At 39.3% G+C, this 15,635-nt stretch overlaps 2 long non-coding RNA genes across 2 annotated transcripts in view; one reads left to right on the top strand and one right to left on the bottom strand.

Annotated features, from left to right (window-relative positions):
• Positions 1–5,692, bottom strand: part of LOC117942016 — a 7,737-nt gene extending 2,045 nt beyond the window's left edge. The window contains exons 1-2 of the long non-coding RNA XR_004656043.1: positions 5,579–5,692; positions 3,363–3,372 (exon numbers count right to left, since the gene is read on the bottom strand). This is a non-coding gene — a long non-coding RNA (uncharacterized LOC117942016). The remainder of the gene's footprint in view (positions 1–3,362; positions 3,373–5,578) is intronic.
• Positions 3,540–15,635, top strand: part of LOC117942013 — a 34,569-nt gene continuing 22,473 nt past the window's right edge. The window contains exons 1-2 of the long non-coding RNA XR_004656041.1: positions 3,540–3,762; positions 5,964–6,019. This is a non-coding gene — a long non-coding RNA (uncharacterized LOC117942013). The remainder of the gene's footprint in view (positions 3,763–5,963; positions 6,020–15,635) is intronic.

Raw genomic sequence — 15,635 nt, 5'->3', positions numbered from 1 at the left:
TTTCTTGGCTTTATTTAGGCCAGGTCTGACTGTGTGGAAGGTTTGTTTCTGATGATTGGTGAAGACCTCCAGCTGGAGTTTAGAACTGTCACCTTAACCATGTTAAAGAAAACTCAGGAGCACCACAACTCATTTCACATACAGAAACGACATTCAAAATTGAACTGTATTCACGCACTTGGAGAAAGACAGAATCTAGGCAGGCAGTTAAGTTGTGTTATCGTATATGTGTTTTTGGTACAAGAGGAATCTACTATAGCCATATTCTCATAAATTAAAAAGAGATAGATTATAAGACAACCCAAAGACCAACAGGATCCAAATTGACTCTTATGACGCACACTTACAATGCTAGGCTGAACAGGTCCTGACTCCAGCTCTGTAGCCCACTGATGTATTTAGATTTTCTCACACACAGTTCAAGTATTTCCCTAAATGCTGCACTATTTCTTCTTCTTTGTTGTACACAGTTACAAAGACTGTCAAGGTTTACCACGTGTTCTTTTTGGATTAGACATTAAAAATAAACAGTTCAGCAACATAATTTTTTTTTTATTTTGCAACCAATGAAATCCCCCTTTTAGATTTGTCAAATGCAGTTACTGTGTGTTTACTTCAGGTGGGAATTAAGCACTTCAACACAGTAAATGATTGATTTTTAACCATTTTCCTGTTTGTAGAGCTATTGTACTGTATATACTAAAATGTGCTCAAAAAAACCCTCATATCTCCAGAATCACAGTTACAGAAAAGGTGCCTTTTTCGTTTTTCACATTTCAGAACATGCAGGGTCAGCTTTGATTTCATGAACCCAAAGCATGCAGCATGTGATCACATGAATACTGAAGTTATGACTTTCTCACCCAACCAAAATATGTTGCAAAATCGTCTTTAAATAAATCCCAAACAGACTCTATTTGTAGCAGAGCTGTGACTCAGCAATGTTTCCTAACAATAACATGGGTGTTTCCATAGACAAACTGGTATGTGACGAGGTACCTTTGAAAAGTGACACCCAAGCTCTCCTAAAGGGGGGGTGGTGGGGTGGGGGGAGGTGTCACTTCAATTGTTTGTTCTGCTCATTTAGCAATTTCCAATGTAAGTGATGAGGGACAACAGCCACAATCCTATTTTTTGTACAAAACATACTTCCAAGGTTCAGCCAATCCAAATAACTTTATTTGGCTTCATTTGAACTAGACAAATCAAGCAGATATCTTCCACAGTTAGTCTTCTTCCCATGCAATTTCCTTATTTTGTCACAATCTATTTACTGCAGAAGCTTGGGAAACAGCAACAACAGTGAATTTGGTACCAAAAAGACTAACATTGCAGGGTACCAATATAAGTGTTGCTGACAATGTTTCTCTCATTGAATAATGGAATGGTAAACAAATAAACTGTTATACATAGAAACGTATTAGCTTCCTGACATATTTCTGCGTTTGTTCAATTCAATTCAAGTCAATTCAATTCAATTTTATTTACAGTATGAAATCATAACAAGAGTTAGCTCGAGACACTTTACAGATGGAGCAGGTCCAGACCACACAATTTATAAAGTCCCAACATTTCTAGTAATTCCCCCAAGAGCAAGCATAGTGTGACAGTGACTTTTAGGAAGCAACCTCGGCCAGACCCAGGCTCTTGGTAGGTGGGGTCTGACGGTGCCAGTTGGGGATGTGATGAACAGTGGCACCACTAGTTACAATGAAGATAATGGAACAGTGCCTAAAAAATGGTAGTAGAAGATCATGTCGTAGCAGGGCCCTGCAGGGCGTTACAGCATGTACTGTGGCACAGCAGGCTATAGCTGGACGTAACAGGACGCTGCAGGACATCGCTGGACGTAACAGGACGCTGCAGGACGCAGCAGTATGCAGGAGGACACTGCAGGACCTAGCAGGACGCAGCAGGACCACGGCGACAGCTGCAACCGAGATATTGGTGCCATCCTAATCCAAGGAAACTATGCTGGGCGACAAAAAAACCTAAGGAGTCCAGGGAGTAAACTCCCCAGAGCTAGGTTAAGTTTCAAGCCTAGTCCCAGTCTAAAGTCCTACCTCCTGTCTCTGTCCTGAATTCCTGCTCTGTTCCCAATACAAATTCTAATCCCAATTCCATCAATACTACTTCCAAAACAACAACATTTTCTTTTCTCCTATTCTCTCTAAATGTAGCACTTGAAGTGTCTAGCCTAATAAAGTCGATGTACTTCCATGACTTTTGGTGTTGTACCCTCGTAGTTGAATGCAGCTTTTACAAAAGCAACTTATTTATTGTGAGTTAATAAAGCTAATTACATGTGATGCAGAGTAAAAACAATTTATATTCCCACCCCACAGGCCAAGCCCCAGTCTTATCCCAGGTCAAATCAAATGCCAATATTTAATATTTAATATCAAATTAAATCCCAATATCGGCCCAGTCCAACTCCCATGCACCTGCTTCCAGATCCAGCCTCATTCTCAATCCCAGTTTCAATTCCTCGATCAGTCGCTAGACCTTAGACCTAGTCCTCGGTGCTCGTTCCGTTCCCTGTCTCTGATCTCAGCCCCTCTTCTCCCAAATTCAAAGAGCCTGCAGTGCTGACACAGCTGGATTCACACTGGACTCCTGTCACCACCACGGGGACTACACTATCTTTGAAAAGGAAGTGGACTGTCTTTACGCTTCAGGGCTTATTTTCTTATTTCCTGTTTAGGCCAACCGATCAGAATGGGATTCACACTCGGGAACAGACCATCAGCTCAGAGGACTGTTGGGAAACATTTGCAGGGGTTAGCGCGGGAGTCAGACACAGTTAGTAGACCCAAGATGACTGATGCTCCTGGGTCACAACTGCTAATGGTCTGACGCGCCGACAGAACAGCATCCTTACACAACCCTTTCTTCTTTGAGCTGTCTACATTCTTACGTAGTTACTAAATTGTATGGGTGTACATCACATTAAAATATATAAATAACAAATGCGTTTTGTGTTTTGAATGTTTGCCTCACTGATTTTCTGTTGCCACTGTGACTGATCGCTGTCTTCAACATTTTTTAAGCCAAGGACCCTCTAACTGATACCGAAACGGAGCAGGGACCCCCCTACTACATAAAAAATATTGCATAAAATGAAGTTGCGTATTAAACTGGGCCTACAATAAAGTTTGGGCAGCCTAAAGCCTTTGCAAATACATTTTTAGTGTATCACATAAAATAATAATTGTTGGCATTATTCAATAAATCATGCTTTACCTGCTTTACCTACAGGTCAGTATGAATAATGTATTATTTCACAAAAAGGCTGATTTATATTTGCTAATAATATGTTGGATTCATGTCAAGACATTTTAATTTTGTTAAATTAGTAACACTGAGGACCCGCTAGGGGTCCCGGATCCCCTTGTTGAAGATCTCTAATGTAAAGTAGGCTAGTTCAGGCATGTATCTCAGTTCAGGGACAAGGCAATATGTCATGCTATATACTCCGATACAGTAGGCGGCGCTATGCACCTTATAAGTCAAGGTTGCAACCGCGCTAAAACCATAGACAGTGAAAGAAACCAACGCTACACAGGAGCGATTCCCCAGCTGAACCGTCTCTGTCTGACAGGCGTGCGTTAGCTGCCCGAACGTGACCGTCAATCACAAGTTCGTCTGTCAGTTGGATTGAATGACGACCTTCGAGTTTTGTGGAAAAACGTGGCCGGAAATGTCGATATATCCACCACTGTAGGACTTGAAGACGGACTAGAGGAAAAAGCCAAAAGTCAGGTAGACAAGCTAGCTAGATGAACGTGCGAATCTGCGTGTCGTTAGTCATAGATTAGCTACATTACCCAAATTCCTGCTTGCCATGAAGGTTTAAAATAAAATATTTTATTTTAAGTTATAAATGGGCTATGTCTATTAGCTAATGTTTCAACTGGTATAAGTGGTTTACATAACCATATGAAGGAGGTACTTGGGAGAAATAAACAGAATAGAGTAACATTGCTTCTGTCCAGCTGGTGGCTCAGTGCGTTTCAACTCTGGAAGGAACCATTATGGTTAATGGGCCTTCCCACCGTTAACAACAACAGGCCCGTGAAATGCACAGGCCTAGCTAGCATGTATTCTGTTTGCAATGTTACTATATAGCTATACATTTGGCACATCCAGTACAACACTAACAATGTTGGTTTCTTGGCATTTATAAAATTGCTAGTTTAATTCAAGCCAGACTGATTGGTAGCTGTGACATAATAACCATGACAACAACCACAATGATTTGAATTCCTTGGCACAATAAGTATACATGCACCTGAGAAGAAAAGGTGAGAAACTGAACGAACTGATAGCTGTTCTGCACACACGGTTCCACCAGAGCCTCAGAGCCGGTTTAAAAGAAGAAAAGAAAAAAGGATAATAAGTGTGCGCTATATTTCGAATATGTCACCGCTTGACCTTGCCGTTGGACAGCCCTCTCTGACAGGGAACTGAAGCCGTTATCTCGCTAGCTATGCTATCTTAAGCCACTGGAGAAAATAAATAAACGGGGAGTTAGGGGTCTACCGCTGCCTTGATTGGTTGGTTACCCAGTAAGCACACATACGTCTCCGCGATGTGTTTCAGCGACATGGAACCGCTCTCACCGCAACGTGTGGTAAACCAACGAAAAGGGGCCACCAGCTAATAACTGATGTTTTATGACCGTTGGCCACATTGCACCATTCCTCATAATGTCTACGCCCAAGCTCTATAAACTACGCTTCAAAGTGACCCGCGATCTATTACATGATGAAGCGATCTTTTGCATACGTCATGTGACGTATGTGTGCTTACTGGGTAGTTTGTGTTATTGTGTGTCTTTCTTGTGTGTTAAACAAAAAAAATGAAAATAGCTTGTTCTAGTGTTGGCTAATGTCACCTCCACTTCACATTGGGCCTAACAACGCATCCAGCTGTTTTATAATCACAGTTATTGATTTAACATTTTATTGAGAGTCAATTCTTCCCACTGTAATTTACGCAGAGAGACGATGGTGGTTTATCATGTGGTGTTAAATATGTTTTCCAGGTCACAGGGTCACGAGATAATGACACAACAATGTCACGAGAAAGCAAATCCCAAACATCAAGAAACAATGAATTCATTCATTCTTTTCTTTCTATTCACATAGGGATATTACCCCCCCCCCCCCCACCCCGCTTTTCTTTCACCACAAATTTGAGGCACAGTGAGAAACTCCAAGGGTCTTCTCACTCTCAGAAAGAATCTTTGTAAATTATGGTTCTGAACATTTGGTCATCATTGGTCATTACTATTAAGAGGGTTCAATTTTGAATCGTCTCTGTATTGTTATGTCAGTCATTTAATTACTCCAGAATGGTTTTGGTTTAGAGGGCTGTGTAATAGTCTAAATACTTGGTAAGGAGTATTTTTCTTTTTGGCTAGCAGGTGTTTGTAAAATGTGCGGATCAGGTCATCTGAAAAAAATTTCATTTAACAATTTAACTACTGCTTTAAATTAGCGAGCCCACAGTTTCAACTGCAGGTCCAGAGGGGGAAAAGACCGCATCATCTTTCTCTCAGCTCAGTCTAATTTACGGTGTGGGTGGTGATGGCGTAGTGGACATAACACATGCCTTTGGTGTGGAAGATCTGGGTTCAATTCCCACTGTGATTCATCCACCAATGTGTCCCTGGGCAAGACACTTTACACAGTTGAGGCCTACAATCTCTGACATATATAGCAATTGTAAGTTGCTTTGCATAAAAGGGTCAGCTAAATGACATGTAATGATAATAATGTAAAAAGTGACTTTAGCTTAAGATAAGGAGAACATGTTTTGTATATTCCTGCGACAGACTGTACACAAGTGCATATCTTGACTTCTCTCTCTCTCTCTCTCTCTCTCTCTCTCTCTCTCTCTCTCTCTCTCTCTCTCTCTCTCTCTCTCTCTCTCTCTCTCTCTCTCTCTCTCTCTCTCAGGTTTAAAGAGGCAGTGAGGCGGTGGAGGAGACGATGACTGAGGTTCAACGCCAGACGTGAGTCAGACTTTAGAACATTATGACTTCATGAAGCTAAAGTTGAAACAGCTATTGTTTTAGTTTCCTTAACCACTTATCTGCTTTTACATTTTTTAAATAACATGTCACACACGATGACCAGCACACCCCCATAAGCCTACATAGGGGCAAACAGCATGTTTCCACTCTCAAAGAAATGCACACATCTCTACATGCAAAACACACACACACACACACACACACACACACACACACACACACACACACACACAGACAGGGTAATGGACAGTATTTCAAACAGACGGACCTTTTGCCCATGGCCCTGATACATCCTGAATTTGGTCTTGAGGGTACTTTTGTTTTATTTGGACATTCTTTGCACACTTTCATCAGTCGTGCTGTCTCAGCATAGCTTGAATAGTCATGGTTGGTAACTGCTCAGCTCAGTGTGAGGGTTTCTTCACAACGATTGAAAAAAACACACACACACATAGAGGGCACAAAACCAGCTCCTTTGAATCTTTATGACTGGAGCTGCTTTGAGACGTACCGCTCAATACCGGGAGGGAAAACAGTACATCACTGAGGCAATTTCAGCTCGGACATGGCAGGTCTGTTTATAGCTGCAATCAGCGACAATGTATCAAGGCTTTGGACTTCTTTTCTGTTGAAGCGTCCACTCTTTGGAAACAACTGTGCAGATTTTTCTGCAGATACAGGATCGTTTGTTGTTTTTATTGTCCTTTCTTGCTTGTTATGTTGGTATCTGGCATCCTTCAACTTAAAATATATTGATCAATTTAGTCTATATTTTTGCAATATAGAAGAGGAAGACCTACTTTATTAATCCCCTTTTGGGGAATTTTGTTGTTATTGTTGACCTGAAATATACACATATAAACACACAGGACTTATAGACGTGCTTTGTTGTCATTGTTGAACTACTGTCCTGTCACTTTGTCAGCAGTCCGAGCAGCTATGGTTTCGGTACTTTGCTCAAGTGCACCTGGTCAGCGTCCAGGAGGCGAACTGGCACCTCTCCGTCTACCAGTCCACACTATGTACAGACTGGTCTGTGCTGGACTTGAATTGGCCGAGTCCTTCCAGACAGAGCTACTGCTTCCCCCGTATTAGTATATCTTGGATATTGAGTTCCAAATGATCCCAAACATAGCATGCACAATATATTTCTCAACACAATGAAAAGATAGAGCACTTGCTGAGGTAAAAGCCAAGTCTGGCATCCAAACAATTAGGTTTGTTAGGGGTGTGCAAAAAAATGTATTCATATTATATAGTCAATATATAATATTGGTTCAAAATGGATTAATAGAATTCCAAAAATGTATTCTTTTTCCTGTTTTTATTTTTTTGTAATTGCGTGTATACTATCATATGGGAAAAGTTACTACATTTACATAATGGGAATCGTTTAATTGAGAATCGATTTTGAATCGAAACTTGAGCCTAAGAATCAATATTGAATTGAACTGTGACCTTATCTGAATTGTGCTCCCCTAATGTTTATATTCCTTACCATCTTTAATCTTACCCAAATTGAGGAAGTAGGCAGCCAGCAGATCATCTCCCTCTGTAAGGGGAAGGTTTAGGAGTCTTGCACTTGACCTCCTTTCTGTTTTGGTTCATTTATGCCACTTAGAGCTGGGCAATATCGAGAAAATGAAAAATGATATTTTTGACCAAATACCTATATACAATATCGATACCGCAACGATAGTGTAGTGTTGACTATTGGTGCTTTCACAAAATCTTTCCACATTGAGATTTTTTGATAAATATCATTAGTAATGTGGACATAACGACTAAGTGGTTAAAGGCAAGTAATAGAACAGCGTAATCAATGTAGTAAATTCAGAAATGACATCACTTTACTGTAATGCAGCCTTTAAAACCAGAAAAAGACACCACTTATGCCATATTACGATATCCAAAATCTAAGACGTTATCTAGTCTCATATCACGATATTGATATAATATCAATATATTGCACAGCTCTGATGCTACACTAGTCTCTCAACAACAACCGCAGCAACTGTGTTTGACCAAGCAGGCTAAAATAAAGATAAAATTAATGCGTTAAGAGGGTTATTGTAACAGCTGTATTACTAGCTGAATTTTAAATAAACTTAATACATGCAAAATGAACACACAGCTTAATTTAGACACAAATGTTAATTTATTTAATGCACTCGCCTATAGAGTCCCACATTAATGCAAATGCCTCGCCCATAAAAGTTAAGGAGCACAACCAGGTCTCAGAGCACGTGATTTATTAAGAGTCATTTGCAATTCTCTCTTTGACTTCTTTCAACTGATTATGAATCCAAATCCCAGAACCTGATTTTCCTACATTCATGTTACGCTCCCTTCAATGCTCATTGCTCATTTTTTAATTCTGTGGTGTTGTAGTTCTTTCTTTTGGTTGTCCAAATATAACATAATATAGTATAAAAATAATAATAGTAATAATAATAATATAATGTAAATATAATATATTTGCTGCATTAGTAGAGATTATTACTCATTCAATTAGAATACATTTATTCACCATGCATGTACTTTTGTGACTGCATTTTGCTGTACTTTTATCCCGTGATTTACAGTATGTCTTAAATTCAATTTCTAAAGGTCTTAAAAAGTCTTAAAAAATTGTACCTTTGTGAATTTTATTTAACATTGCCATGACCTTCTAAATATAAAAAATATTAGGAAGCTAAAGACTTTTCAAACATGAACTAGGTTTGACTCACCATAATTTACCGCTGTTTACTAGGGGTGGGAATCACCAGACGTCTCCCGACACGATATCATCATGATACTTGTGCCACGATACGATATTATTGTAATTTTAGACACATTGCAATATTCTGCGGTATATTGCAATTTATAACCTTTTTTCCAACTTCAGTTTTTTCCCCCAATTTCAAATGGTGTCCCCAAAAGAAAACCTTGTCAACATCTGTTTTATCTAAAAATATACATTTCTCTGTTTCATCATATCAGTTCAATTTTGTTAGTGCAAAATGGGATTGTCAATCAGACAAACTGACCAACACATATAGAATAAAAGATCGGTACTAGGCGCCTGTGTATAGATACAGTATTGCCACTGACGGCCTATATGAATCAAAGTGTGACTATGGTGAATTTACACAAACCAATGTTTCACATGGTCTCTTCCAGCTAAAAAGACAATCAGCCCACAAGCACCTTGAACGCCTCTACAAACAGATGATAACATCTAAAAACAAACATGCTTGTCTATCTGAAATTAGGGCTTTTGTTCTAGACTCCTGCACACCTCACGATATGCCATCTGCAACCAAAAGCAATCTGAGTCTATTTTTACCGTGTGATACATTTGTCTGGGCTGTTCGGGGGCTGGCGACCTGCTTCCTCTGACAGCATGGACATACAGCTGTTCAGTTACTAATTAGATTATAACATGCATCTTAAAACTGGATTCTGGGTCAAATTGGTCACAGTGGTAGGAGGCATAGACAGCTCATCGTTGCTATAGTTTGCAAAAGATTGAAATTGTGCTCATTTTGTAGGAATGAATGATTCATGCAATGCTTTAAAGATATTTTTGTGCAATTTACTTAAAGTCATCTTGCTGTGTCTTATATTTTTTAAATCTTTTATTGGAAACCCAAACGGGTTACTATTTTACTCACTATAACTTTTAACAAGCCCATTTTTTCTTCTCTTTTTATTGTTGGTTGGGTGCAATTTCCATGCAAAAAAGAAAAATTACATCAAAACTAACTATGTAGCTATGTTTCTGATAAGAAAACCATTGTGCGTGAAGCCAAATACCTTTCATAGTGGCATGCAACTAGCCAATGTAGAGGAGAGCAGAGGAACAAGGTATACCTTAGATTCCTTTAAAGGTGCCCTGCCACACGAAACCGTTTTTACTTGCATTTTTGAAATATGTTAGGTCCATATGTGTTTGTGTTATGCCAAAAATGTGAAAATGAACTGCTACCTCCTTTGTCAGCTTTAGCCAATGAAAAGAAATAAGAGGAGATATCAGGCAAATTACAAAAGCTGGTCAGTCTGACGTCATGCTGCTTGAGCTCATTACTATTCGTGAGCTCGGCGAGTTGTGCTGGGGAAAGGACGCTCATAGCCAGGCTCTCACTGACTAGCTTTTAGCCAAAAAGAGTCAAGCAGCTTACGTTGTTGAATATTAATGGGAAATGGCACAACTTAAGTCTTCCTGCAGGCTTTCTATACCAATCTAGAATGGCTTGAAACAAGGTAACCGAGGCATTTTTTAACGCATACAGTTAGCTGTATGGAGCCAAGCTGTGTATGCTCCACTTTTAATTTTCATGCTAAACTGCACTCAGGCAGGGAAATAAAAATGAATATCTCATGAAAATAATAGCACAACTATATTTTATATCCCGCAGGGGTTTCCATATCCTTACCTGATAATAAATCACTCTTATAATGAGGTGAGGTGTTGGTAATGACAGCTTTGCCTCTGGTGAGCTGCTATTTAAAGACATAAAGCAGAGGTGACCAGTGAAGCATAGAGGGCGAGAGACAATGTTCCCTTAGAGAGAGTTAGTTATGTCCTTGCTCTCCCCTCCAGAACATATTGGCACGCGTGAACACTCTTTCCCCATCTTTGTCTTCACACGAATGCAGTGGAACACACCTGCATATACAAAAACACACACGTACCATATTCTTGTTTGTTATGCAAATACATTTTTTCTCTCTCTAGCTCTGTTGTTTCTCCCTTCTTTTTCTCTCTCTCACACACCCACGCAAACACACGGTTATGTATAACATAATGTGAACGTGTCCACCCCCATGAGGATAGGTCATACAACGTTCCCTCTGATGTATGGGGAAACAATGGAATGTACACACACACACACACACACACACACACACAAAAACAAAAACACAGCGTTCTCATTTAAATACATGCTAATAGATACATGCTCGCAGACACATGTGGACATATCCCCCAGTACTGTATGTACTTCCTGTCAGTCAATAGCTGTACACCTCTGGGAGTCTGGAACAGGACAAAGTGAAGAGTGAAGAAGGTGACTTTGTGTTGGCAGCATCCCAGATCTGCTTTTCTGGTTTTGTAGTGATCTGAAGGAACACAGAGAGTACTTGGTCCGAAGTCTGTGATTTGTAGCACTTACTGCGTGTGAACCTGACCTTTCTGGAGGAGTTGCAGAATTATAGTTCAATTAACACAAGAGTGTTTAATTTCTTTTATTTCTTTTGACGTAGGGCTAACCATTATGGCCCAAATGATAATCAACATTATTTTGATCAATATTGAGATCATGATTAATTATCACAATTATTTGTTGATTTTAACCAAAACAAATTTGATAGTTACATGGGCTATTTATAACTTCTTTCACATCCGTATTGTGCTACATTCATACAAACATACATACTTACATATTTAAAAATCCGATATGCCAATATAACGGCCAATATGTATATAAAAAAAAAAATCCAGAAACTTTTACAAAACGTAAACCGATTTCCCTAACATTACTTATTTGTATTTATTTATTAGTCCTCACTAAAATACTATAATAATTTATTTTATTGTTACAACCGAACAGAGGAACATAAAAATATATTAAAGTTCTGATAAATAAAATGTATGAAAATACTAACTTAAGATATGAAACTTAAAGTACATTTGAACAAAAACACAATAACAAAAAAAAGGGACGTTGTAAAGTTCCCTCTTCTGGACAAACTCTGCTATACTATATCTATAGTATACTAATATAATTTATTTGTCATTGTTAATGCTTGTGATAATTGAAAATTATAATATATATATATATATATATATATATATATATATGTTATCATTTTTATTTTTTTATCTGCCATTATAAATGCCAACACCGATAAATCATGAAATGCCCAATATTGGTCGAACATATCGGGCCGCCGATGAATCGGTCAGGCTCCAACTAATATCCATTTAAACAGCACCCCCATGCAGCTTTTTCAGTGTGTACGTGCCAAACATGGAAACAAACACAGAAGGATGCACGGTTTTGTATGCTTAATTTATTTCTCACTGACATTGTGGATGAACAAATACACATTTTAAAACCTGGTACCTCCTCTTTCAGACTGACATGCAGATGCACAACAAAAGCAATGGTACACAGCAGCGTTTGAAGGCAACACTGAGGAGCTGAAAGTCTCCAAAAAACTTGGCTTTTACATTGCGCTGAGTAGTAGAATGCTTTCATGCCAAGACAATATAAAAAAATTAAAAAAAAATGTGTTGTTGGGATCACTTAGGCACTTTCCAAAACATTTCTCACCCTCGAAACATAACTGTCGGCCACTAGAACTGAACCATAGACACTGTCTGTCTATCACCATGAAATAACTAAGTAGGAAAGGAGTTACTTGAACCATAATAATTTAGCCATAATACGTAATAATACTTAACACAAGAAAAGTTAGTATGCCATTGCTACGTATCTGAACATAGAGCAGGACACTGTATGGAAACAGACTTGTTGACATCTTATTAGCACTGATTTGCAAAAACTGGGGAACGAGAGAGAGAGAGAATTTGGACATACGAGCAAACAGAGAAAGTTTCAAATTCAAACTAACAGCTATAACCTGATTTTAGAAGTTGAAGATGCATCTTCTCTGACAGCCTGTCTGACTCTTCAGTGACACCTATACTTTCTTTATGTACAGTATTCAATGCTCTGTTGTAGAGGCAACCACTACATTTTAGGATTCCAACTGTTGTAAAATGCTGTGTTTGGTCACTTTGTGTAGAGGGTTTTCACGATGCATCATCAGACCAGAAGTTGCCATATTGGAGATACTCCGCATCACAACAATGCACAGGCACTGAAGTAGATCCCGGACGTCGTAAAGGAAAATGGTTAATTATTGCTGTGTTTTGGGTTGTACCAATTGGTCAGACTGAGAAAAATATTTAATATATTATCGACTTCCAAAAGTTATTCAAATCCAGGGAGAGGCATGCCAGAAGTTATCAGAGGAAAGGAGGCGCTTATGGTTGGCAAAGCTCAAACTCACTCAGATAGTGTAGATAGCTAACTGGGACTCTTTGAAATTAAAAAAAAACATTGACAGTCCCTTGGCTACACCTTGAGTATCGCAATGATACACAATTAATGTTATGTTGATTCATTGTGTTATTTCATTATTAACTTTGGCCTTCACAATACAACGGTCGGAAATGACTTGGTACTGCGTCTCCAAACCTTTGTAGGTTTGACTATATCGGGATATGCAACAGAAGGATGGAATCACCGGGGTTGTCATGGATCCAATAAAAGGGAGCCAACTTATAGGGATCTGCACCGCCAATAAAACGTAATTTCTCGAAATATCGCGCCTTTTCCTGTGGTCCAAGTCTTTTCCTATATGCCTTTGCACCTTGGACGCTTTTCTGTTGTTTAGACATGGCAACATTCACTTGAAATTTCCAAAGTGCAAAATACTCCATTGTACTCCGTTCAGTTGTTTACACCGAGTGTCTCCAATATGGCCGCCCATCTGGGTTACCGCCCAGAATGTCACGTCGGTGAAAACCCTCTGTTGGATTTACTTTAAAAACAAGCTGTCAACTACAGGAAAAGGAACATCAATTTAATGTCAAATAATTGTAAATATACGCTGCACCTTATTTTTCTGGCCCTGACAGCGCTCACTGGATATAAGAACTTCAGACAGTAGTCAATAAATGGCAAGATATGGCAGCTAATCCAGTGTTGGCGGACCACAAATTGTCAGTGTTACATACATTAACAACAATCAGCTTCACGGACGTAAGGAGGGTCATACCTTATTGTACCTTTGAAACGTTGATTTTTAAATAAATCATAAAAAATGAATGAGTGGTACACTGCTGTTTTGAATACTGGCACATACCTTCATGGCTGCTGCCACAATTCTTCTGACCACTTTTTTACTAATATGAATATCCAAAAAAGTGTTTCTTAATTTTCTCATCAGACTTTTGACAATTACAGAGAAAATCTCTCTTAATTTTTTTTCCTAATATGAGAAACTTTTAGCAGCCTGGAGTGTCACTTGAATCCAGAATGAATGTATGTGTCTTTCCTTTAGGGAAAATGAAGATCTGAAAAACATAGTTGTGCAATTTGTGTGATGATAAAAAGGACTCAAAAATGAAGAAGACGTGTTCTGTGTACTTTATACTGTATATCATTTAGGAATTTTGGGACAGTTCACAGTAGAAGGCATCTGTCTGAAATAAGAATGTAAACAGCATGAGGTCAACTGTGGATTGCCTTTACCAAAGCCTAATCATGTAGTTTGGATTCATGGGGGTTGAGAGATGGTTGTCTGGCAACACAGTTTCAGGAAAGGCTGTTTTCTGCCCCATTAGCTCTTAAAGGTCCCATGACATGGTGCTCTTTGGATGCTTTTGTATAGGCCTTAGTGGTTCCCTAAAACTGCATCTGAAGTCTCTTTTCCCACTAGAGCCAGTTCCTCAATGAGCTTTCCTTAGGACGTGCCATTTCTGAGTCTGTAGCTTTTTTTTGGGGGGGTGGGGGGCTTGACCAACTGCTACTTTGCTTATTTGAAAGACAAGATGTCGGACAAAGCCGAGAAAGGGGAGGTCACCGATGTAACTGAGCTTGAATCTTGCCCCTTATGAGATTATAAGGGGCCAGATTCCAGATCGGCAAATCTGAGCTTTCATTTTCCATTTTCTCAAAGGCCAAGCAGGACAGCCAGGGCTCAGTTTACACCTATCGCCATTTCTAGCCACTGGGGGACCATAGGCAGGCTGGGCAAACTCAGATTCATGTTAAAAAACCTCATATCAAGTGAAATGTTCATGGCATTGGATCTTTAATGTCAAATTTAGATTTATCTTGGGCTCCGGATTAGGGACGTGGGAATGTAAATTGTCAATGAGGGTTCTCAAAAATACAGTATAGATGCAGCTACGTTACGCGGCTACAGACGTCTGTCACAGCTTGTCGTATGAGCAGCAGTTGTGTTTAGCCGCTTCAGAGCTCTGCAACACCAGCTCCATCAGGTAGGCGGTAGTTGGTGGTTCAGTTACCCGAGAATAGGTGACTGTGAGCTGGGTACAGAGCACCGCGAGCTGCCGGTCGTTTTGGCCGAGATTACAGCTAAATTTAGGCAAAGAATTGACTAGATAATTTTAGGAAAAAGATTGTGGTTCGAATTAAAACACACCCGAGGAACATGCATTTCCTGTTTCCATTTTCATTTGTTTTCCCTGGGAAGCAAACTCCGCTCCCTGGCTTGAAACTCCTGTAACGCCCACCCTTACACCCCTACCTCCTTCCTACGCTACCAGCCGCGTTCTTATACAGCACCAGTCAATGTTGTGCACACTGCAAAAAAACAACATGGAAGTCATACGAATTGCAGGGCTTGATTTTTTTTTGTAGATTTTCGAATGTATAATTCACGAGAACAGGCTAAACATAATGTAGTTAATTATAACATGAGCTGAATGCAGGTTTCGGTTTAGGAGTTCGTAATAATTGTCATGTCCGTGGTAAAAATGAAAGAGAAAAAAAAACATTGCTTGCATGAC

The sequence above is a fragment of the Etheostoma cragini genome, chromosome 3 (genome assembly GCF_013103735.1).
Source record: "Etheostoma cragini isolate CJK2018 chromosome 3, CSU_Ecrag_1.0, whole genome shotgun sequence".
Lineage (NCBI taxonomy): Eukaryota > Metazoa > Chordata > Actinopteri > Perciformes > Percidae > Etheostoma > Etheostoma cragini.
The sequence above is the reverse complement of the archived record's forward strand: the minus strand, read 5'-3'. Positions and strand labels throughout refer to the sequence as shown.